Genomic DNA, 25773 nt, shown 5'->3' with positions numbered 1-25773 from the left:
CTAAACTGGCACCCAGGACAGATCTTATGTTTAACAGCATTTGCTTAAAGCCTTGCCATCTGCATTTTTCAATTGAAAGCACAGCAATTGCTTGTCAGACACATTGGTACTAATTACATTAAAAAGCACAGAGCATGTAAAATATGACTGAGATTTGGATATGTGTGATGCTCAAACTGTTCACAGATTTTCTAGGGTTAAATATTAAAATTAATGTTTTTTTGTTAAAATCATGGCTGGTTGGAGTACAAATGGTATGACTTGTGGCATGGTCTATTGGGACTTATACACTAGTAAGCTTGAGTAGTAGCATCTGGGATCAAAACCTGAGACAAAAAACTTTGCTTATCAACTGGCATCATCATAGGAGAACTTATTTTTAATGTGGTAATTACAGGAATACCAATTTGAGAATGAATGATGATATAGTTAACATATTCCTGTATGTGTTTGACTGTACTTAGTCATGGGACTGCATACTTTTTTTCACAAGACATGCTGTCATAAACACATACTTATGATATCTGGTAACTCATAATAATTATAACAAAATCCTTTTGCACATCATAGCTATACATGTGTTGTACATTAAATGTCATCATTGTCATATTTAACATACTTTGCACACATTATATCGGGTTTATATATAGCAATCAATAATGATACACGTTGCAATAAACATAGTGATGATACTTATTTGTATTTATTGTCACATTTTTAAATCAAAATGCTATGACAATATTCTAACCTCCTCTGTAAAAGTGTCTAAAAACTGTATTCAAATCCTGCATCAGCTGTTTTCTTTTTCTAAGATCAAAGCACTTGCGTATTGTACCACAAAGAAATTTACCTCACAGTTTGCTTCACTTAGTACTATTCAGAGTGCTGACAGCTGTGCACCAGTGCCAGACTAGTTTGCACCACAGAAAGCAGTCAAAATTACATTTTTCACTTTTTTCTTTAGGAAGTGAATCATGTTTGCATGCTGCTGAGTAGAGTGCAAATTCAAAAGGCATTATAAAAAAATGATAGAAAAATAAAGCTGAAAGGAAAATGAATTCAATCATAAGATATACATAGCAATGGCCAGCACTAGAAGTGCAGCAACATGATATTATGGAAAATGTTCTTAGCTCATCTGATGAATTATTAAAGAAGAGTGTTGTATCACTTAGTAGCAAGGTCTTGGGTTTGAAGTTTGTAGTTCATAAAATGTGTAAAGCCTGTCATATATAACTGACCAGCCTCCACACAAGTGGATATCCAACAATTTTAGCCATTTGTCCTGTAAAAGTGTATATTGTTGTTGTTAATGCCGCAAAGGCCTATGGAGTTACAGACCTGTTGTTCCACTTACATAACTTGTCCCTTGCTTTTCATTTCCTTTACTTTTTGGGGTGGCGGGGCATCTGTATTTACTTGTATGTACTAATATGAAGCTTTACATTTTAAATTATGTTGTACACATTTTCATGCATGCCTACATATATATTTGATTAACAAGCACTTGTGTTTTAATTGTGTATTTTGCATTTCTTTTATGCTTCAACTCATAAAGGTCTATGGTATCAAGATATCTACACACTATAACATGAGATAAAGTAATGCAGGAAATGAACTTATCATTTGGGCACTATGTCAACACAGCTCCTTCATTTTAGAAATTGGAAGAGTTGACAAGTCCTCCAGTGACTTTATCAGGGGGCAGATGGTCAACGATGCAAATGGTGCAGGAGGCCATGGCCATACATATCATAAAATCTGACATAGGATTAGAGATGTACTAATGTAAGTGATATGTAGGACATGTGAGTTTGGCTGGGAATATATGGCTCCAGGGTGGATTAGTGTGGTCCTGGTAAAAAAACACCAGTGACTAAGAATGAGGAGTTCCTGTCCACTGTCAGAGATCCCCAACACCTCAGTAGAGATTTCACATAGATTTGTTGATGCTGTCTCTGGCATGGAAGACAATAACAGTGTGTATACTGCAGAACTTCTGAGTATGGAATAGAATTCAAATGTTCACACTCAATTCATTGACATTATGTTTGCCCTAATGTATTTCCCCAGTACTAACACAATCTGTGCCATTGATGTTAACTGTGTCTTGCCCTTTGCATATTTTTCATTTATTTATGGTTGCATATATATCTGTATGTGAAAGTGTAATGCTTGGTGCACATCCTGGGGCAAAGTCCATAGTTAGATATTGCAGACTTTGGTTATACACTGTTACTGATATTACTGTACACTTGAGAGGTGTATCATCTTAGAGGCATAAAGCTACTTGCACAAGGGATTAAGCAGTTATCTAATCTCTTTTTTCTTTCAATTAGGTTCATTGCTTACCTTGGGCCTTAGGTGAGGATGGAAAAGCTTGCATATTCCCCCTACTCTTTCTCTGTCTACCTGATATAGTTTCACAATGTCTGTGTTATGCAGTCCATAACAAGTCAAATGTGGGTACAAGTACCCTTCTTGATGGCAGAGGTCTGGCAGCAGCAGTAGCAGCAGCCACATCTTGATGTAAAGCCTGTTGCATGTATATATTAATGATGGCAACAAACATACCATAACATTTTTTATGTGTAACTGTGGCTGTAATCCAAAGAGTTTTAGATTCCAGGGCAAATGGCAATGCTAAGTGTACATGATTGTTTTAAAGCTACTAAATATTTCCTCCATGTTGGATTGGATAATTGGAATGCAATTCAGCTACTTATGTTTCATTAGGATATTCTGCCATTCGCCTTTGTTTTGAGGGTCTACACTAAGTGTTGGGCCATTTAATGAAAACCAAAAAGCATGTTATCACGTGTGCAGTGCAACATGTACATGATAGCTGCATTTAGTGTAGCTGTTCATGAATCCTGGCCCATTGTTTTTTATTGGATTTAATATGGGAAGTATTATAAAATAAAGAAATATGATATTGATAAATGGGATAAAGTATTTCGTGTAACCATATGGGTGCTGTGGGTAAAAGATGTGAGAATTTGTTATATAACAAGAAAATGGAAGAGTATGGTGGATTTGTTGAAATAAGAAGATATATGTGGAAGAAACAGTGGAAAGAAAAGGGTACATATAAAGGGAAAAAAAGAATGGAAGATAGAATGTTTTAGTTAAGTTCTTTTGTGCTGATAACTTGTAAAAGATTTTAAGTATCACTGTAAAAATGAGTGGGTAAATAATTGATTTAAAGTATTTTTATATGGTATAAAATGAATGCAACCATTAATAAAGTATCCCTGCTCTTTTCAATAAACATTGCAGAATATTTTTCATCCACCTAAGCTACCACAAACTCAGGAAGACGTGCTCAGTTTTACATCTCATACAATATGAAGTTAAAAAAACACCTAAAAACAGATGAAACCAAAAATTATACATTTTACATAAAGAAAGAAGTAATAATGTCAACAAATTTAAATGGTGAAAGCTCTAAGAAGAACAATTAGAAAATGCACTATACGTTTCTCCTGTACTGGACAATGAAGAAAAAAGAAACACTAGGAATATGAATAAAGAATGAAGAGTGAACTATACATGCAACATAACTAATTTAAGGAAATGATTATACAATTATAAAGTTATTTGCTTATTTTGCATTTGTTGACCAGGAAAATTTGACTAGATAGAATTATCCATTTCCATTAGGGATTGCGGAAGAAGAGCTCAGCAGTACAAATGTTAATACAGATAATATGAAAACATTGCAAAGAGATTGTAAATGGATGATAATATATACAGCAAAACTTTGCATTTTACATTCAATTAAATGATATAGACTGACCCCGGGATTCATGAAGCTCGGCGCAAGGACGGCATTAGCCTTGCGCCGACCATGTGGCATAGAGATGGCACAGCAGTACCACATGCATATTAATGAAGGCATGCTGCCGTAATGGCCACATGCATAGGAAACATGTACGAGTGCAGGGGGTGTGTCCAAGCACTGCACGGAGGCGTGAACATGTAGGCTGCATATGTGCAACCTGGATTGCTGACTAGTACAGCCTGCCTCTAATAGTAATCACTCCTGTCAGTGTCCATGGATACTGAAATGTATGCAAAGCATACAAGACATTTTTGCGAATACCACAATAAAAAGTAAACACAAAGGCACGTAGCTGAATATTGAGTCCCCGTCCCTCAAACAAATGATATTTAAAACCCCATGCCCATATTCCATTGTAGTGTCGCTAGTTATACCAAGTGGAAGCGAAATGCATCGTATTAGCGCACCACCAATTGCTAAGCCTAGCCCAATGGTTAGGGTTACCACCTGTCCTACATTGTGAGGGACAGTCCTGGTATGTGTCCATACCAAAACCATTATAAATGTCAAATGTCCTGCGATAGTAGGGCATAATTATGTCCCATATTTTATGTAATAGTTCCATACAATACTTATTTCCATATATAAAATACCTAAATGTTACAAGAAACAGAATAAGCAAGTAAACAAAACAGAATAAGCAACTACACCACTACAACAATAAAAGCTTATATTTAGGCATAAAACTAAAGTACTATCCTTTGTATTGACCATGGGTATGTGTTGGCCTGTAAACTCTGATGTGTGTCCCAAAAATGTCCCATCCTGGTCATATGAAAAGGTGGCAACCCTACCAATGGTCAGAGCATTCACCCAATATCTGCCCATTCGCGGTCCAAGTCGTTCTTGTCAGGACGGCCCATAGATGAATGAGTATTACCCGGGTCTACCTACCATGTCATGAAAGATAAGTATTTGTGTGTGCCTATGTGCGTGAAGTACAGCATGTGGATGATCAGAAATGCTACGGTAGTCCTCACAACCATATTGGTCCCAGAGATATGTAGTGTACGCAATGTGTTCTGTTAACTGTGCCATGGGCCATCAACTAGAGAAGGGAAGGATGGTGTCTGTGGAATATTGGGGTGCGGGGGTGATGGGTAATGTAATAATTCACCAAGGGGAGACTAGGTTGGATGCACAATAGGTGAACTGGAGGTCTATGAGGGAGCAGTGGGTGAATCAGGAAGATAACCAAAGAACAAATATTCACATCCGCAATACAATCCCACAAACATATGAACATTAAAAAGTGCAATACACATGTACAGAAACGTTACCGGCACATACCCAATTAATAGTCTGGCCTGAACTGAGCCATCCAACACCAACACACCTGGATACATAATTGAATACCCATCATCCCCTTCACAGCACACCACTCCCCTTCCTGAACATACACCAAAACCACCCATACTCAGGCTGCTAGATAGGCGCAGCCATATCTGCACATAGTGACCCCTACCCATATGTAGTCGGCAGTCTCACCCTAGGCAGTCTAAGGATTGCAAACTATGTATCCCTTGCATGTATAACCCTACCTTATTGCTGTAAAGCAAAGAAAGTCATCGGTCCCCACAATTTTTGGATATCTCTCATGGGATAAGTATCTGTTCTAAACATTAGACTTGGTGTCACGACACGATGTCCAGTCCTGTAAACATCTGGACACAAGTTGTATGAGCAGTAGTTGTCTACAAGACTGCTCAGCCTCCAGCCGGTCCTGCATAACCTACAACCCAGGATTAAACACCTGACTGTGATGCACGTCTCCCCATGTGCATTATCGGGAATATATACCTTACACATTCCCATAGTGGCAGTCAGATATAGGGTGATTAAGGTGCTTTAAAGCAGACGTAAGTAGGGTTACCACCTGTCCCTCTTTGCAAGGGACAGTCCCTTTTTGGACAGTTGTGTCCTGACCAAATAAAATACAATGGCAAATGTCCTGTGATTGTGGCAAATTCATATGTCCCATATTTCATGTAACAGTTGCATAAAACAGTTATTTCTGTATGTAAAATACTTAAATGTTAGAAGAAACAGATTAAGCAACTAAACTGCTACAAGAATAAGCTTTCATTTAAGCAAATAAGTAAAGTTCTAACCTTTGTACTGACCGTGGGTATGTGTCGGCCGGTAAAATCTGATGTGTGTCCCGAAAATGCCCCACTTTGGCCATTTGAAAAGGTGGCAGCCTTAGATGTAAGCGGGTATGCAAGTGTCTATGCGCGACGGTAAGTGGTGGTGATTCAACGGTTTGGGAAATGTAAATAAGCATGTAGGTGTATTTGCATGTGTATGTACATATATATATATATATATATATATATATATATATATATATATATATATATATATATATATATATATATATATATACATATGTGAAAGGAAACAGCAGCGGAAATCCCCATAATATTTAGTCCTGTTATATATCAGGATGGCCACAGGTGAGCACACCTCTGCATCCCCAACCACAGGTAGGGCGCTAAAAGTGGAACAAATGATCTCCCCGTGCTAATTCTGACTTTCATCTAGGTGCAGGGCAGTCCTGGTCCCCAGTCGGACAAGCCTAAACCTGGATGACCATATGAACACCCTGACAATCAAACACATGTATGTGCCAGGACTATAGGCTTTGGAGGTCTGAATATCCTCGGAGTAAGTCAACATGCGGCACGGGTCCAGAGAAGTAGGGAATAGGGAATGGCACATGTGTAGTACTGCAGTTTTCCCAACAGGAAAATGGATGCCTGCTGTGTAAGTGAAGTGATGAGGTGTATGTTCGGGTAACTATGAACCATGGGTATACACATAAATGAAGCAGAACACCAATAGTGTAGTGATTAGAGCATCCGCCTAATGAAAAAGCATTCAAGGTTCAAGTTCGACAATAGCACATATCATTTTCCTTGTGGAATGAATGTTGCTCTGCTGTAAAGCTGACATTTAAACATATAAAGGTGAACGTGTGTATTGCATGTGACTGTTAACCAGATCCTTTCAATCAAAGTGATACTGTCATAATGAATAAGGCACAACTAAGCATAAATAAGCAGCAGTAAACATATATAATGCACAGTAAGCATAGATGAGTGCGCCTACGCAGGTGTAAGCAGCTCCCAGCATAGGAAATGTATGTTTGTATGTACAGATGTAATATATATATATATATATATATATATATATATATATATATATATATGTATATATATATATATATACATACACACACACACACACACACACACACATACATATATATATATATATATATATATATATATACACACACACACACACACACACACACACACACACACACACACACACACACGCGCGCGCACATATGTATGTATAGATATATATCCACTACATGAAAAATAAAAAAAAAAAAAAAAAAAATATATATATATATATATATATATATATATATATATATATATATATAAAGAATGGACATTGTAACAATAAAGCATACACAAGGGATGTGAAGGGAATCAAGAGCAATGTTGATATTATATAGTGCTTTCAGCGTATGTCATAAAAAGCTGCCCAAGAGTGAGCAGAGAACCGCTACTCACACCACAGGCATGGTTTTACCACTGGGAGTAACATCATTGAAATGCTACTTCTACTTTACACACAGACTGAATGTAGTCCCATGCTGGGACCTTCACAAATTCGGAAGTGCAAATGGCCGGATTCCATAATCCCAGGAAACGCACGTATGTGCAAATATACATGGCGGGAGACCCTGTGAATACATGAGGCGGGACAAAATGTGTGTAGGGCCCCAAAAGCTCTGGAGAAGGAAATGTGTAAAGGTGTGTCATGGCTGCGATAACAAGTGGTTAATGGATGTTACGCATGTAAATTCAACACGGGTGGGGTGGAGGAACTATGGGTATGCAATTATGGATTCAGGCTTGCCAGGATTGGATAGGCTGGTTCTAATGGACCGCCCCGTGGAGGTCAGCTAGGTCGTAACAGGTATATATGCATACTCACATGCAGACAACAATATATGTTGAAGTACAAATTCTGTAACACATGCATTCCATTTGTTGACATAAATAATAGGAATGTGCCCATACAAACATCAACAGTAGATGGAATAATAGGCTGTGCAGAAGAGGGACAGGTCGAATCACACTATCACATTCCAATTACCATTGGTAATCCGTACAAGAACATATAGCTACATCTGTCTGCTGTATAACATGCTACATACCGATTACAAGATAACTGCAGTGAAGTGTCAGTGTTATAATGAATAAGGCACTAGTATGCTGGTGAAGCATATATAAATACCATTACGCATGTGTAAGTGCGTATGAGCGGGGAATGTATTAACACACAGATGTACATATATAATTTATATATATCTATGTACACACACACAAATATATATATATATATATATATATATATATATATATATATATATATATATATATACATAACAGCAAGATATGAATATACATGTATGAATACATATGCAGATATATCTGTATATATTAATGTAAATAGATACATATATATGTTACAGTAAATATACACATGTATATACCTAGGTTATGTCACAGCAGTTACGGGTAACATATGTTTAGACCGGGCATATGTTGGTGGGAGGTCCAATCAACAAACGTCTACCTCCCACCCTCCCCACCCCAGCTAGGCTGGTGGGACATACAGACACGCAATAAAGGTAAATACAACACTGCTTCCCAGACCACCGGCAGAAAACTACCAGTGGGAGAGATCTATAAGGTCTACACTTTAAACATGGACAGTGACATCCCTTGTGGGACACCAAAAATGTTGTCCTTCCAGCCAATGTGAATAAACACTACTATGACCAGGATGTAGCTGTACACAGAACAGTAGGTTGTGCAAGCCTGATAACACATGGGTTGACACAACGTACAACATGTGTCCTGACACGGGGACAGTGGGCAGTGTGTAGGGGTATGTTCATATCCCACCTGCGCCCACAGTAAGGATGAGTGCTGTAGAGCAGTGGCAGGTGGGGGAACTATGGACATGCGATTATGGGCCTAGCCATGCAGGTTTTGGCTGGCAGACAAGTATTAGGACCACCCTGTGGGTGTAAGTAATATTCCGATGTGGGTATAGCAGACGCCCATACCTCCCAAACCTTAAGAGCACATCTACTGGACAGTCCGTAAACCACTGGGCGAACACATAGGGACCATATCATTGAACTGTCCCCAATTGCCATGGACGTCCGCGATTATGAATCAGAATCTAACACAGTCCCAACTAAACCCTCCTAGAACTAGTGATATTAGGAGGAAAGGTGGCAGAATACAGGTAATAAATAATGACAACATGTAAGAGTCCTAAATAGCATGTACCTCAGACAATGTGTATGAATACATATGTGCTCTGTGTCCGTCAATGTGTTAGGTTAATAGCACCAACCTTCTAAATGTGTCCCTGAGGTCATTATGCAGTGTCCCTGATTCAGTGTTCAGTCTTTCCCATTCGTATGAGAGGTCTGATAGTGAGAGAAAGTGCATGTTCCGATGACTACCTTAGAAAGTTGATAGACTAATAGGGTTGGGGTTACCACCTGTTCATCTTTGCGAGGGCACTCCCCTTTGGGCAGTTGTGTCCTGCAAAATAACTGTAATTATGGCAAATGTCCTGTGATTTAGGGCAAAGATTACCTATATTGTCTATAGTAGTTGCATTAAACAATTATGTTCACCTGAAACACCTAAATGTTATAAGTAACAGTATAAGCAACTAAATGCTACAAGAGTAACCTTTTATTTAGGCAAAACAGTGAAGTACTCCCCTTTCTACTGGCTGTGGGTATGTGTTGCCCTGCAAAGTCTGACGTCTCTACATACAGGTCCTTTAGGGTTGCCACCTTTCCAAATAGCCAAAGTGGGGCATGTTCTGTAGAAATGTCAGACTTTCCAGGACAAAACATACCTACAGCCGTGCATAGTACAGGATTATACTTATTTGCACAAATAAAAGCTTTATCTAGTTATATTTGAATTACTTATGCTACTTCACATAACATATAGAAGTTTCATATATAAAATAACTGTTTTATGCAACTATTAATGAAACGTAGAATATAAAAATGTTATGTAATCTGGGCATTTGCTATGTCTTGATTATTTTCGCAGTGTCCCTCGCAACGTGAGACAGGTGGTAACCCTAAAGTCCCACCTTGGCCAATTGAAAAGGTGGCAAACCTATAATAGGTATGCAGTAGCATGACTTGGCTGACGGATGTGGCTCCAACAACCAAACTACTTGCTGTATTGAAGAGTTTCGGTTCCCATGTATCAGCCAGATGGAAGCAGATTGTATGCGGAATACACAAATATTATTAATTCACTGGACAGGCCACTGATTCCGTACAGTCAAACGCCATGCCGTCACCTAATGGGCAGCCATTCCCGATACTGTAGTCAGGAGTGGCCTTAGGTCAACTGGTGCCCTAGGTAAAGGGCACAATGGCACCCCCCACCACACCACCCAGTGCCCCCATCCTGGTCTACCTACACCAAATAAATACTGGTAAAGTGCCCCCACTAAAGCGTCGCCCTAGGCAGCCGCTTAGTTGGCCTATGCCTAAGGCCGGCTATGACTGTAGTCATGTAGTCTGATGTGATAGGCATCACAAGGTGGGAGCAGATTGTATAAGGAACACACAAATATGAATGATTCACTGGACAGGCCGCTGATTCCATACAGTTGAACGCTATGCTGTTGCCTAATAGGCAGCCATTCCCGATACTGTATTCATGTAGTCCGATGTAATAGGCACCACAAGGTGGGAGCACATTGTATGAGGTACACACAAATGTGATTGATTCAGTGGACAGGCCACTGATTCCATACAGTCGAGCGTGATGCCGTTGCCTAATGCGCAGCCAATCCCAATACTGTAGTCATGTAGTCCGATGTAATAGGCATCATGAGGTAATATTATGGTCCTCGCTCCCCACCCAGGGGTGTGAGTGACAGATACAAGCACCAATGTTGGTGCATTTGCAAGTGTGGGAGTGAGTGGTTGTAAGAGTGTTTGGCTACCAGTATGTGAGTATTGCACTGGTAAAGCAATGTAGAGGCTAACCGAGCATAAGAGGCTATAACCAGAGGTCAGCAGTGCTTAACACCGTGCAAACCCACACACACACCCGCTTCCAACTGCTTTAATGTGCATTACTCCCTCTGTATCCAGTTTGCTTGCTCTTCCCTGCAACCATCTAAACGTCCTTTGCAAGGGTCAGAACCAGGACCCTGTGCACACAGCTAATGTGTATTACCAATATGCCATGGCAGATATACAGACAACTGACAGTGCCACAAACATATCATACAGCGCAGTCATTCAACAGTATAGTAATGTATCCCATCATGTAGATGAACATGTGAGTGTTTATGTCCAGCATATAGGTACATACATATATAGAGATGTATCAGGAACATACCATGTGGCAACAAAGTATTACAAATGAATGAAACGGGAAACACCAGTGATGCCTATATTATGTAGTGGTGTTGCTCTATGTGATCACAAGACTCCCTCAGACAGACATGTGTCAGTCATACATGCAAATAGCTGTACATTGGCCATATACATCACTCTGTGCATGTAATGTACATTAACACAACAGTACCTGTCCAATCATTATGTGTGAACAGTACTCTTGCAAGGTGCTGTGTGCAACATCATCATCATGATAAAGGTAAATGGGGTAACCATAGAGGGACTGGTAGTGTTTTGTGTACAATGGGGTAGTCCTCCTCACATGTACCTGGACCATGTAGGAGTGATGTGCATACCAGGATCGTGCGCCTGAGGGACAGTGGTGAGGATAACAGGAGTATGTTATGATGCATATTACAAGGATTTCATGTGTCCAGTGGGCATGTGTGTGTAATGGACAGCTATGTATAGGGCAGATGTTGTTCTAGGAGCCGAATGGCCTTATGTGTCCAAAGGTGAGGTTACAAGTGAGAATGGGGACACCTCAAACTTGACATTAGACACATTATACCCCCCCGGAGATTTAAATTGTTTAGAAAATATGGAAACTGAATCATATATTGTCAATGTTGATGGTTTTACCTTATATAACTACACAGGAATACATTTTGGTACTGAATATGTTTCCTTATTCAAGAGAGGTTTTACATTTGTCCCAATTTTTAAACATGACATAGTTAGAATTCTTATTAATTTTAAGGTTTACACAAGGTTGCTTAATTTGAAGATGTTCTTTTCAAACCAAGCCAAAAGAATTGAACCAGATACACAAAGTTTTACCTTAAAAAGAAGCAGTACTTTTATTCCACCCCAGAACCCCATGATACAGATTTTTGAGATGTTATGTGAGACACAACTACGGAGAGAGTTAAAAAAACATGTAGTAATGGATGACAATCTCACTCAAGCTGAAAGATTTTGTTTAAAAGAATTGAGCACAAAGAAAAAATATAGAGTGATGAAACCAGATAAAGGTGGTGGAGTTGTCATTATGACTGAGACAGATTATATAAACAGAATGACAGATTTACTGAATGATGATGACACCTATGGGAAAGTATCCAAATATGAGATGAATCGAGCCTACACTAAGATAGACTGGATATTATTAGATTATATGTTGGAAGGAATCATTGATAAGGATGAATATGATTACTTTACAGCAGAGCATCCAATAACACCCTCTGTTTTTGGTATTCCAAAAACACACAAGGATACCAACAACCCCCCTTTTAGACCGATAGTTTCAGAAAAGGGGTCCAAATTAGAAGCGGTAGCCAAGTATATTGATTTTAATTGTAAAGGTATTCTAAACTCATTTTCACATATTATCAAGGACTCGTGGCACTGTATTGATATGGTGAGGCTTTACAACAATCAACACTACAAGGATAACATTATTATGGTTACCATAGATGTTATAAATTTGTTTTCTGTGATCCCACATGATCTGGGACTGGAAATGTTTGAAGCCACACTAGAGAAGTACAGTGGTTTACATATAATAAAACAAAAATTATTAGTAGAACTTATGGAAATGGTTTTATTAAACAATTATATGTACATGGAAGGGGAATACTACAAACAGTTGACAGGTGTAGCAATGGGTGCAAGATGTGCACCCATATATACCAATTTAGTTCTGGCTCAATGGGAAACTAACCACGTTCTTACATCTAACTATTGGTGTAACATCACATTCTATGCCAGATACCTGGATGACATCATCATGTTTTGGAAGGAATCCTTTGAAGAGCTCGATGAATTTATTATATTTTTAGACACTACATCACCGTTCTTAAGATTTACAAGTCATATACAGGGCAAAACATGTGAGTTTTTAGATGTTCTATTTTATGATAAGAATGGTATATTAGAATCCAACATTTTTAGGAAAAAAACCTATTCAAACTCCTTCCTACACTATAGTAGTTGTCATCCACACTTTCAAAAGAAAAACCTTGTGAAAGGACAAATGGTGAGACTATCTCGAATAGTGAGTGAAGATGATAGATTTGAACTTGAACTTGAGTTCCTTACAAAAATGTTTTTGAATAGGGGATACCTGATTTTTTATTACAACAGTTAAAAGAAGAAGTTAAAAAGAAAAGGTACACCACATTTAGACCCATTATTAAGTATGGTCTATACAACAGTCAGGATGACAATTTAGGCATTAATAGAAGGGATGCCTTTGTATTACCCTACAATGAACAATCACAAGGTATTGTCAAAATATTGAAAGACTGTTGGATTAGTGTTTTTAACAACAAGGAAGAGTTTTACCTTATGATAGGATCTGTTCCTAGGATTAGTTTTAGCCAAGGCATGAATTTAAAACAATACATGGAACACAATAGTAGTGACAACACATTTAATTTGTCTAAAATGAACAAATGTGGGTTTTGCAAATGTTGCAAGTTTATAAATGATGGACCATATGTTATGGTGCAAGGTTATGGAAGATCCATTAGATGTGCTGGACACCGTAACTGCAACACAAAATGGTGATTTATTTAGCTTCATGTACATCATGCCCAGCATTCTATGTGGGCAAAACTATAAGGAAATTAAAGGAGCGTGTAATGGAACACAATAGGGATATAAAAAACAAAAGAATTGTGAATTCCTTATATGTTCATAGTACTAAATGTCACAACTTCAAGAGATTCATATTCTTTGTTATAGATAGAATTTCTACAGAAACTTACAAAGGTGGTGATTTAATGTTTTACTAGAAGCCAAAGAATGTATTTGGCAGTTGAGACTAAATGCAGGTACATTTCCAGGCATTAATGATCACATTTTCATATCTAGTATTTTAAAATTAAAATCTCAAGTTATTTGATACACCAAGTTGTTTAACACATCACAACACAGTATATGGGTTTTATAAACATAGACATTTTTATATCTATTTTTAGTTTTTATACAATTAATATTTATTATAATGGTTCATATTTATATTTGTGATTAATTATTTAATTATTTATATTACTTATACACATACATTATCATTATTAATTCTGTAAGATATATGAATTAGGCTAACTGAGGACAGGTTTGTTGTAATTGCCATTCAGTTTATGCTATTTATTTTATACTATTATAAACACATATTTGTGTAGTAATACTTTTTTATTTATACACATATATTTTTATTTATACACATATATTTTTAACATTCTATTTTTACAGTACTATATGAATGGTGAAACCTCTTTGTCTGTTTCCTTCTCTGGTTGTATATATGTATATGTATAAATATGTTTTATTGAATTTTAATATTATTTTTATTACTATTACAATTTTTACAGGTTGAGTGAATACCTTAGGTGTTGTGAGGGAATACATGTTACGAGAATCAGATATATAGGTTTACATTAGTTGATAAATTGTTTTATATATAAACACTGTGATATATACTTAAACTAGGTATATATGTTTTTAAATTCCTGATGGTTAGTTAATTGTACAACCTATCAAAGACGACTTTGGTTACTGTTTTTTTATTTAAATGCAGTATGTTCCAATTAGTATTTGTACTCTGAAGATGCCCTTATGTTATGTAGGGTGAAAGCGCTAAGTACTACTATTACACGTGTATTAATTTATTTTATTTTTGTTTGTGGTGAATTAAATCTTTTCCGAGTGACATCCGTGAGCTTTATTTTGTTTTAATAGTTTGCTCAGTCACGTTGGTTTACGAATATATAGAGATGTATCAGGAACATATCATGTGGCAACAAAGTATTACAAATGAATGAAACGGGAAACACCAGCGATGCCTATATTATGTAGTGGTGTTGCTCTATGTGATCACAAGACTCCCTCAGACAGACATGTGTCAGTCATACATGCAAATAGCTGTACATTGGCCATATACATCACTCTGTGCATGTAATGTACATTAACACAACAGTACCTGTCCAATCATTATGTGTGAACAGTACTCTTGCAAGGTGCTGTGTGCAACATCATCGTCATGATAAAGGTAAATGGGGTAACCATAGAGGGACTGGTAGTGTTTTGTGTACAATGGGGTAGTCCTCCTCACATGTACCTGGACCATGTAGGAGTGATGTGCATACCAGGATCGTGCGCCTGAGGGACAGTGGTGAGGATAACAGGAGTATGTTATGATGCATATTACAAAGATTTCATGTGTCCAGTGGGCATGTGTGTGTAATGGACAGCTATGTATAGGGCAGATGTTGTTCTAGGAGCCAAATGGCCTTATGTGTCCAAAGGTGAGGGTCAGATGTTGGGGAAGGAGTGTAGGTATTGCCGTGGAGGATAGGTAGGATCACAGAAAAGACAGCATACAGGGTTGGTATATGACACATGTGGGGGGGATACACCCTGGATGGGGATGGGTCTTCAGCATTCAAAAGCCCATGGGAACAGTGGGATGGAGGTTCCCAGCCATGGGCAACTGCCACTGCACCTACATAGCTTCAAAGGAGGCAGTGCTGGGGGCTGTCTCGGAGGGGCAGCATCACCCTGTAAATGTGACACTCCGCCCTTGAACTGGTGTATCTGGCTTCGTAACCTCTTAGGGAGCCACCAACGCAACACTTCCGGGACCACACAACAACAGATATGTACCTGTCTGGTCCAGCTCCCAAGGGGGACATGCTCCATCATCAGTGCTGGTACCACCAGAAGGTGGTGCAGAGCCAACAGAGGTTGATGTCTATGGCTGGGCCCCAGATGTGCTAGTGCCCGGTGCCATGGTCAGCTGAAGTGGGACAGGAGGTTCTGCCGGGACCTCCCAACCCATTCAGCCTATGGTGTTGCATTTTAAACTCACATATGGCTTAGTGATAGACAACGGCATACAGGATTACCTACAACAGTATGCATAGATATCACCAGCAACCTAACACTACAGATGGTATACATTTGCAGATGGAGCACAACACATGCATATATACCACATGAAAACTGTACAATGTGTAGTAGATGTGTGACTGCAGCTATGAACAGTTGGCCATCATTGGCTTGTCACTGGGAATCCCACACAGTGTCAGTCATACCACTGTCTCATGTGACACATGTCCAGTCAGGGATGAGATGGCAGTAACACATCCTTATCATCATGTACTGTTTGCAATCCTCACATCATGCTTCTGCTGTGCACAGATGTGTGTTCAGTGTGTAACACAGGAAACAAATGGTTGCACACACTGACCAGTTCACAGATGGCCCTACAGATGGGGGTCCCTCATGAACAGAGTACTGTCATGTCTGTATTATAATGTGTAGAATAGCCATTATCACACACATGATAAACAGGCAGTAGTCTCAATGCAGCATAGCTACACTTACATGCTGTAGTCATGTGTGGCACATCACACTCCTGTCTTTAGGCTATTTCCCACTGTGGAAAATGATTGAGGTACATCCAGATATAATCTGTGATGCAGTGTTAGAACACCACATCCAGGTACCACTCACAGTGACTGTCATGGCCAGATAACAACATGTTTCCCTAGATAGTGTACTGTGTTTATCATGCAGATGGCTAGGGGAACACCATCACAGCTGTACCACATGCAATCAACTAGAGGAGGACTGCAATAGATGCAGAGGCCATCACCTGACCATTTCCATCACTTACAATACACATGCTGCTGCTGTGCAGGTGTACACCTTCACATCCACCAGAGAGTGTGTGGGTGGGACAGACAATGTACACCAGGGAAGGGCTTGGAGACTTAACCATAAGCATCATCCGCCACATGCAGGATAGTACAGGGGTCAAACCCCTGACTACTCATTACTATTACATGTGCATGATATTACTACATGTGCCACAAAGGCGACATGTTGCTGTGCTCTAAGAACATATGTGTGTAGATGAGTGAGTGAGATCTGCAACAGATATAGTAGACATACATTAGGTGAGGCACACATGTCAGTCCACGTGAACGGATACCATTGTCACCACTATCACACTCTCTAATGGACACATATTGACACCTTTTCCAGGGCCGCAAATACACAAAGTAACTATTTAGTTTGCCACACTGCAGTAATGCACTGGACCACATGCAACACAGGGGATATCTGGAGGTTCTATGGGCTAGGGCATGTGAAAGGGCTTGACAACTGTTAGTATGCCAACAAGGTTTATACTGGGAGTGACTGTGCTTGGGAGCATCACAACCCACATGCAGACACAGGGTACCAGTACTGGCATACAGGTATGCATTGCTCCATGGGTGTGTAGTGTTTGGCTGTGCAAGATGGCTGTAGAAAGCTGGGTGAGGGGTAATCCTTGCCATTGCATCACCCGACAATGGTATGCAGTGTAGGAGTGTAGTGTCTGCAATGTCCCACACAAATGGGTACTGCATTATTTGGCCTGACATCCTGGTTATCAATGTGTAGGGCCATATCTTTGCAATGCATGCCATGTCTGTGTTTGACAGTCCTTCACATGGACATTGCCTGAGATGTGCATGTCCCACAATACTGTACAGTGACATGTACAGGTGTACCTAGTTTGGCAGACACAAGTTGTGTACACAGCCTGTTATACCCTGATATGCCAATACTGGCCTGGTGTGGTGAAACCTGCTTATAGTAAGCAGGTCGGTCCTGCACCTGCATGGATAGTATGATACAGGTATTCCATTTTGTCAGTGGCATGGGTCCATACACGGCACATGTGTACATTATTGTCTGGCCTTGGTGGATCACATTTGATGGCACCCCATATGTTGAAGGCATTCAGTGTGGAACATAGTGCAAGCACAATGTCAGCATATATGTGCCTATTGTACCACTGTACAGGGTGCCATGTCCTCTGCGGGCCACTGCATTCACACCATGTATACTATCTGTCCTCAATGTGCATGTTACTAGCAGCATAGTGGGATATCCTAGGCATGTTTATTTGTGTATGGCACATGGGTGCAGGACATATATCGGGTACTAGTAGGGCTGCATACGTAGTTCACCAGGCCTTTTGCCAGATGTATGGATACGGGTTGCCAATACAGTGCCGTGGCTGACTGACTGCTGTACTCCTCGTGAGATGGCCAATGTGTCATAAGATGGATACTGTATAGGTAAACTACAAAACCCGCTCCCAACCATGTCCAATGGTAAGACAACCACCTCTACACAGGCTCTGACATGTCCTATATACAAACCCCTACTGTATCACATGTTTAGGGGATGAGCTACAGCAAATACAACTGTACTTCACACACACACACACACACACACACACACACACACACACACACACACACCACTGACCTAACTATTTTACTACATTACAGCATTACGTAGTTACAGAAAGCACTATTGAGATTACTGGGACACAGTACTCCCAGAGGTGTATTTGCAGATGGGAGACATCATCAGCCTTGCCAAAGGTAGGTATAAGAAATGTATGGAGTGTGAGAAGTCTAAAAGCATTACTCAGTCCTCAGGCAAACAGGGACACACACACACACGGCAAGTGTGGGATTAGAACACTGACCTAACTACTTTATTGCACTACAGCATTACACAGTTACAGAACGCACTACTGAGATTACGGGGACACAGCACTCCCAGAGGTGTATTTGTAGATGGGTGACATCATCAGCCTTGCTAAATGTGGGTATAAGAAATGTATGGAGTGTGAGCAGTCTAAAAGCATTACTCAGTCCTCAGGCAAACAAGGACACACACACACACACGGCAAGTGTGGGATTAGAACACCGACCAAACTACTTTACTACACTGCAGCATTACGCAGTTACAGAACACGCTACCAAGATTATTAGGACACAGTACTCCAAGAGGTGTATTTGTAGATGGGTGACATCATCAGCCTTGCCAAAGGTGGGTATAAGAAATGTATGGAGTGTGAGCAGTCTAAAAGCATTACTCAGTCCTCAGGAACACACACACACATGGCAAGTGCAGGTTTAGAACACCGACCTAACTACTTTATTACATTACAGCATTATGCAGCTACAGAATGTGCTACCGAGATTACTGAGACTCAGTACTCCCAGAGGTGTATTTGTAGATGGGTGACATCATTGGTCTTACTAAAGGTGGGTATAAGAAATGTATGGAGTGTGAGCAGTCTAAAAGCAATTTACAGTCCTCTGGCAAATGGTGACAGACACACACACACACACACACACACACACACACACACACACGCCAGTGGTGGGAATGGGACACCTGCCCATTTACAGATTATTATTACAATACTACATACTTACGAATCAAGCCACACAGACTACACATTTCAAGGCTGTCATTATGACCTTCTGGGAATGCAGACATCAACAGGGATGTGGGCAGTTAAGATGTACATACCTGTGAACCTGTGTGTTTAAAGTAGGAAGCCATCCTGATCTGGAGTATGCCCATCTGTGGAATGGACGACTACTACCACTATACAGGGTTACAATAGCCATGCCCATACACAAAGGCACATAACCAATGCAAGGTGTCACTGGGCATGCTCACACACTTAGTAGCACAGGGCTGGTCGGAATGCACTATGTGTCCATCTACACAAGGATATACTTTGCATGCTCATACTCTTAGTAGCACGGGGCTGACTGGGATGCACTCTGATGCTAAACATGGAAGGCCACAGTGGTCATGCTATTACAGGTAGATGTAAAGAACACATTGTAATGGGCTCTGGTGTTAGTAATTGTTATTGTTAGCAGGAATGCTGCTCTACATATATTTGACACCGGTCTTTTACACAACATCTGCTGTCATTCTGGGATGACATGGCTGACAGTAGGCAGGCCTTTGACACATATCACATGCATCCATGATTCAAGGGAGTGGGGATATTACCCAAGTCGCATCCACCCACACAGTGCCATTCCAAGGCAAATGTCCTAAACACAGGTTAACTCCCATACACCTACAGGACAACTGCATTGTTTTCTTATGCTAACCAGTGCTAGATGTGTAGCGTCCATATTCACAGCTGGTCACTGTAGATCCAACAATGGAGAGTACTGACATTTGTGCAGTGAGGAACACCAGGCTGATGGCTCTGTAGTGCACAATAGCACTACTACCATATCCCTCAGAACCTAACACTACCACCATATACCTCAGAACCAGACATGTGGGCCATAACACAGGTACGGACCGCTCCAGTTGGTGTCCCCACATACATAAGGGCCACTCACATGTACTGACCGGTCCCCCCATGAAAGGCACCACAGATGAGTCGTGCAGGACACAGTGTCACATGCTGCATTCTAGGATGTAAACCTCAGACACCACCATGCACTTGGACTACCAACACGCATCAATACATGTTGTAGGACATTAAAGAGTATACCACCATGTGACCCTTGACCTGTGTACTGTACCAAGCTCTACATCAGCTGTAGAGAGTACACGTGTACTGACACAGTTGCATCATGTGTTATGTAATGCAGTGATACCACTGTCTGTAACCAGGTCAGCTGTACACATACCAGGGGCCCTCAGTACTTTCCACCATTAGCAGATGACTGTTGCTGTACACCAGTACACACCCTCATGTATGGATATGACATACATGGACCTGCCCTGGGTATGTACATGCCACACACACAAAATGCATGTAAATAGCATAGCTGTTGTTGTCCTTTGTGCAAACAGGTGGCTACAACCATTACACACATGCACATGGAATGTAGGTCCATGGCTGCTGAATGCTAACAGTACATAAGGGTGATATCAATGTTGGCAGAGGTAACATTCTCTCCCTTTGTACAGGTCACCCATTATACCCATCATATCATACAACAATCCATGTGTCATGTATGTCATTACACATGTCCACCAATTGCAATGCCTACAAACATGCCCAAATGTAAGGATTGTAGGAACTACACACCTGTACACGTAGTGCTGTGCATTCAGATAACATGTGTGTGCAGTTGCTGATGTATGTAGGTGATGTGTATCTTAGCACATCATGCAGTTGCAATGCAGCCTTGACATTGCCAACTGTATATGGTGATATGCTGAATGTACGGAAAGATGTACCTCAGGTATGGACAGATGTGTGGAAATAACTAAGTGGTGGGGCATCTTTGCAGATGGATGTTTGCTGTGGACAGCTCACAGGTGTGTCACAAGCGGTCCTACAATAACCTGTGTAACTGGTAAGCAATGGTTTCGTTAATTGAAGGACATAACACACAACTTAGACAGCGGTCAGGGTGACAGCAAAGGTAAATCACTTGACACCTGTTAATAGTTAAGACATCCCATGTGCATATATCAGCACGGTTGCCACAGGAAGCATCAGCGAAGGTAAATCACTTGACACCTGTTAATAGTTAAAATGTCCCGTGTGCATATATCAGCACTGTTGCCATAGGAAGCATCAGTACAGTTTGTAACATGTGCAATACTGCTGTACGTCTGTCATACATATAATGAGCTAGGCAGGTCTGAGATTCACAGTACTGGCAAGTGTGGTTGCGTGTGTGTCCATATATGTCATGTATTGTGGGGAATACATCTCAATTGTTACTCATTCTCCTGTACACTAGTGTACACATCTGTACAGACTGCAATGTAGAAACCAGGACATAGGCAGGGGCGTGTATCGCACACATGTGAGGTATCTGTATGTGTATGACATAGGTGTATTCAATACTGAATGCCACAGTGTGTGTATGTAGGGCTGACTGGTCCCTGGAGTGAGGATGTATGTTACCATACTGAGCTGATAAGTCCCCTCCTCCATCCAGGCGATGCATTCTACTCTCCGTGTTGTTGTCCCCAATCTTAGGCCGTACTGACTACCTGTACATGTGTATTTTCTGTGGCATGTCATATTGGTGCGCAGTACTGTAATGATTTGCACATAGGCAGGGGTTCTCACCTCACCAGTAGCAACTGTGTGCGAGTGTGTGTTATTGTATCGGTGAATCTGTGAGTGTGTGGGTGTGTTACTGTGTCACTGAATACATGTGTGTCAATACCTGAGTGTGTGGGTGCAGTTGTGTGTTGGCATCCTGTCATGGGAACAATATTACTGATTCCCAATGAGGCATCACACTTCCCACTGGCCTCTACCCTTGTAATCAGCTAGACCTCTCTCTTACCTCACCATTCCATGTAACTGTACCTGTGATGTCACCCTTTATGGATGTCACGTCTGTGGCCACAGTAGCTTAATACACAGCTATCATGCTCTTGGATCAGTAGACGTGTTTGTAATGTGGGACATTCTCACTGCTATGTGGCAGCTACATGGTACATGCTGGTATATTCATACATACCTGTGAGTAGTCCACATTGACATATGGGACACTAACTGTAAACACTGACATCCACCGGCATGTGCAATTAGACCTGAAGGACGACAGCAGAACATCATGACCAACATGCAGTTACTGTTGTTACACAAGACACATACTGTTAACAGTACGAAATGCATTGTACACCTGTAGTACATGGTATTTCTTCTGCCTGTCAACAGTACTCAACAATTGTAAATTACACTTATCTTCCTAGTCTGTTCACCCTGTACATCAGACCATATGAGCATGTCCCTCAGGGATGCGGCACAGGCATCATCATATGCACAGGGTGATAATGTTTGCCAGAAGCCTAGGCTGCAACATTGGATGACATCATGTGTGTGGGTTAGGGTCTTTGATCTAATTGGGTGTGTTTGGATGTTATGCATGTGTGTGTTGCGGTGCCCTACATATGTTTCCAGTGTGTGCGTGTATGTATGCACACAGTTCTGCCATGTGTCTTGCCTACACATGGGTATTATTGACAGCTGCAGACTGTACAGAGGTTTTACAGTTCACGGTGTCCGGCCACAGACATGTGACCTGTGTCTACCAGGGGTTGCACGGGCACTACCAAACAGAGGTGCAGATTGGGTACTGTCTGATGTCATTTGTCCAATGGAACCGTGTCCCTGTTGGGTCCATCCTTGGCCACGTGCACGTGGCCTGCTGTGTCTTGGTGTGGACAGCACAGCACCAGATGCACTGCTGCTGCTACCGCCACTATGGGAGCGGACATGTGAGGTAGCTCGTACACGTTGACCTGAAACAGGTGATGTAGCAGGCCTACGTCCACGTGCCCAACGCTTCACTCATACCAGACAGCTCACACTTGTGGATTGTCATGCCACGGTCAAGGAGTCCAACCATGTCACTCAACCGTTTATCCAAAGCTTCAGCAATCTGCTGTTGAGCATTTACCATTGCCTGGATGTTGTTGTTTAAAGAATGGACAGCAGCCCTCTATAGCCTCTGATCTTCTCTGTTGCACCATTCAGCATGTGCCTTTGCACCAATTACAGCCAGAAACATGCATCTGGTGACACCAGCTGCTGCGGTCTGTCTTGCAGGAGCATGTTGGCCAGAAGTCCTCCTACAAGCAGCACTGGCCACGTGCCTGTGTGGGGCACCACCAGTCATTTGGCTGACACCATGGTGTGCAGGCACACCTTCCATATGCCCCACACTTTCCTGTTCCAAGCTACCAAGTGCAAACTGTCCTTCCTCTATGGCCACTGGTGATGGGGTATGTGCAGGCATGGAATCTGTGTGCATGGATGAGGGGGATATAGCTGGAATGGCAACCAATGGCACAGTTTCAGCCCCTGACAACTCTGCCTATGACTCAATCATACGTTCATCATCACTGCTATAGTCTGTGGGGACACTAACATCAGATGTACTGCAGGAGTGTAATGCACCTACATCACCTGTGAGGGCAGACAAGAACTGTACATTGCAATCTATACAATAGACACACACACACACACACACACACATGCATGTGATATGACAGAAGGCATGCAACATGCATGTGATATGGCAGACAGCATGCAGCGCAGACAGTAATAGTGATAGTTATCATACATCCCTGGGTTGAACACAACAGCATGCATGTGTCATAGCAGACGCCATGCAAATTATACAATCATAGTAGTAGTTAGCAAACATCCCTGTGTTACACCATGTAGTCCAGCACAGGTTAACAGTACACCTGCCTGATGTGTGGCATATGACCTTGAAAATCACATGTAGTATGACATGTGATCTGCTGAAGTGTGCAATGACATACATACATGTTTAACACAATGGTGTCCTGTCAAATATACAGTGGGGCAATGGTGTCCCAATGCAGTGTTGTCTGTCCGCCCTACAGATATACTGCACATTTAGCTGATGTGCATGGCCATTGCAGGGAATCATGAGGCATCTCTATTGCTATACAGTGTGAGTTACAGACACAGTTCATAGCCATGACTGTGTTCAGATACAATACATTTATACTGTGGAATTTGACCCATGTCACTGAGGTGTATACGCACTAAACCATGATGTGGAAGTTGTGACACAGGTCACTGATGGGTATACGGATGACACCCCTGCACATCTGCAACTATATTGCTGCTGCCTGGCAACTATGGCCAGACATGGAGAACATGTTGGTACACCATGTCCCACATGACATCTGTGAACACACACACACACACACACACACACACACACACACACACACACACACACATATGAGGAGCAAGTATGACATTGATGTCCGACACCAGCAAGGGGAATGTACTGTATCTGTGGGCTGATGTGGATACTGTACAGGTGACTGCTGTCATGTCGTAACACCCTCAAGATGTTCAACATATCTTATGTGGTGGATTGATATTACGCTTACACAAGATGTGCACAGGCCTGTAGGTTGTCTAGTGTTCCACATCTACAATATTACCATTACACAAGGGCCATAATTGGACCATGTGTAGCTATTGTATGACAGGTTGTACACACAAGCACATCACGTCTACTGTGTGTGTTGCTCCATGTCTCTGGCCATCCTCCATGGCCATGTGTGTACATGTGTTGTCCAAATTATTGTGACAGGCATCTATTTCACATGTCTGTGTTGTCCCATATGACATACACCCATAGATGTCATATGCTCCACTGACAACAGAGTTATGCAGATAAAGGGTGGTATGTGGGATATGTTTTCAGGTTAGGTCGGCATTGTTGCAGACAGGCCACTAGATGTCATGGACATGTCAAGATAGCATATCACATTGTGCGACATTCATAGCAGGGCTATGATCCACACCAGTGAATCCTGTGGGCTGGCCATACTCCAGCCCACTGTGTAGTACTGTTTGTATTCCCTTCATGTGTAGTTCTGATCTGTAGCACATGTCCCTACAGTAAACAGCACCTCCACCATTGTATGCACAGCTATCCACAAATCTGGCAATGAGAGTTTGTGAGGATTCATGTCGGTGAGATGATTCACATAGTTTGCAAGTGTTGCACATGGGTAGGCATTGTGATGCATTGCAGGTCTGACCTGTATATTGTGACAGGACCATACATTA

This window comes from Protopterus annectens, chromosome 4.part0 (assembly GCF_019279795.1).
Source record: "Protopterus annectens isolate FY-2018-M chromosome 4.part0, PAN1.0, whole genome shotgun sequence".
Taxonomy (NCBI): Eukaryota; Metazoa; Chordata; order Ceratodontiformes; family Protopteridae; genus Protopterus; species Protopterus annectens.
Note: the sequence above shows the minus strand (reverse complement) of the source record.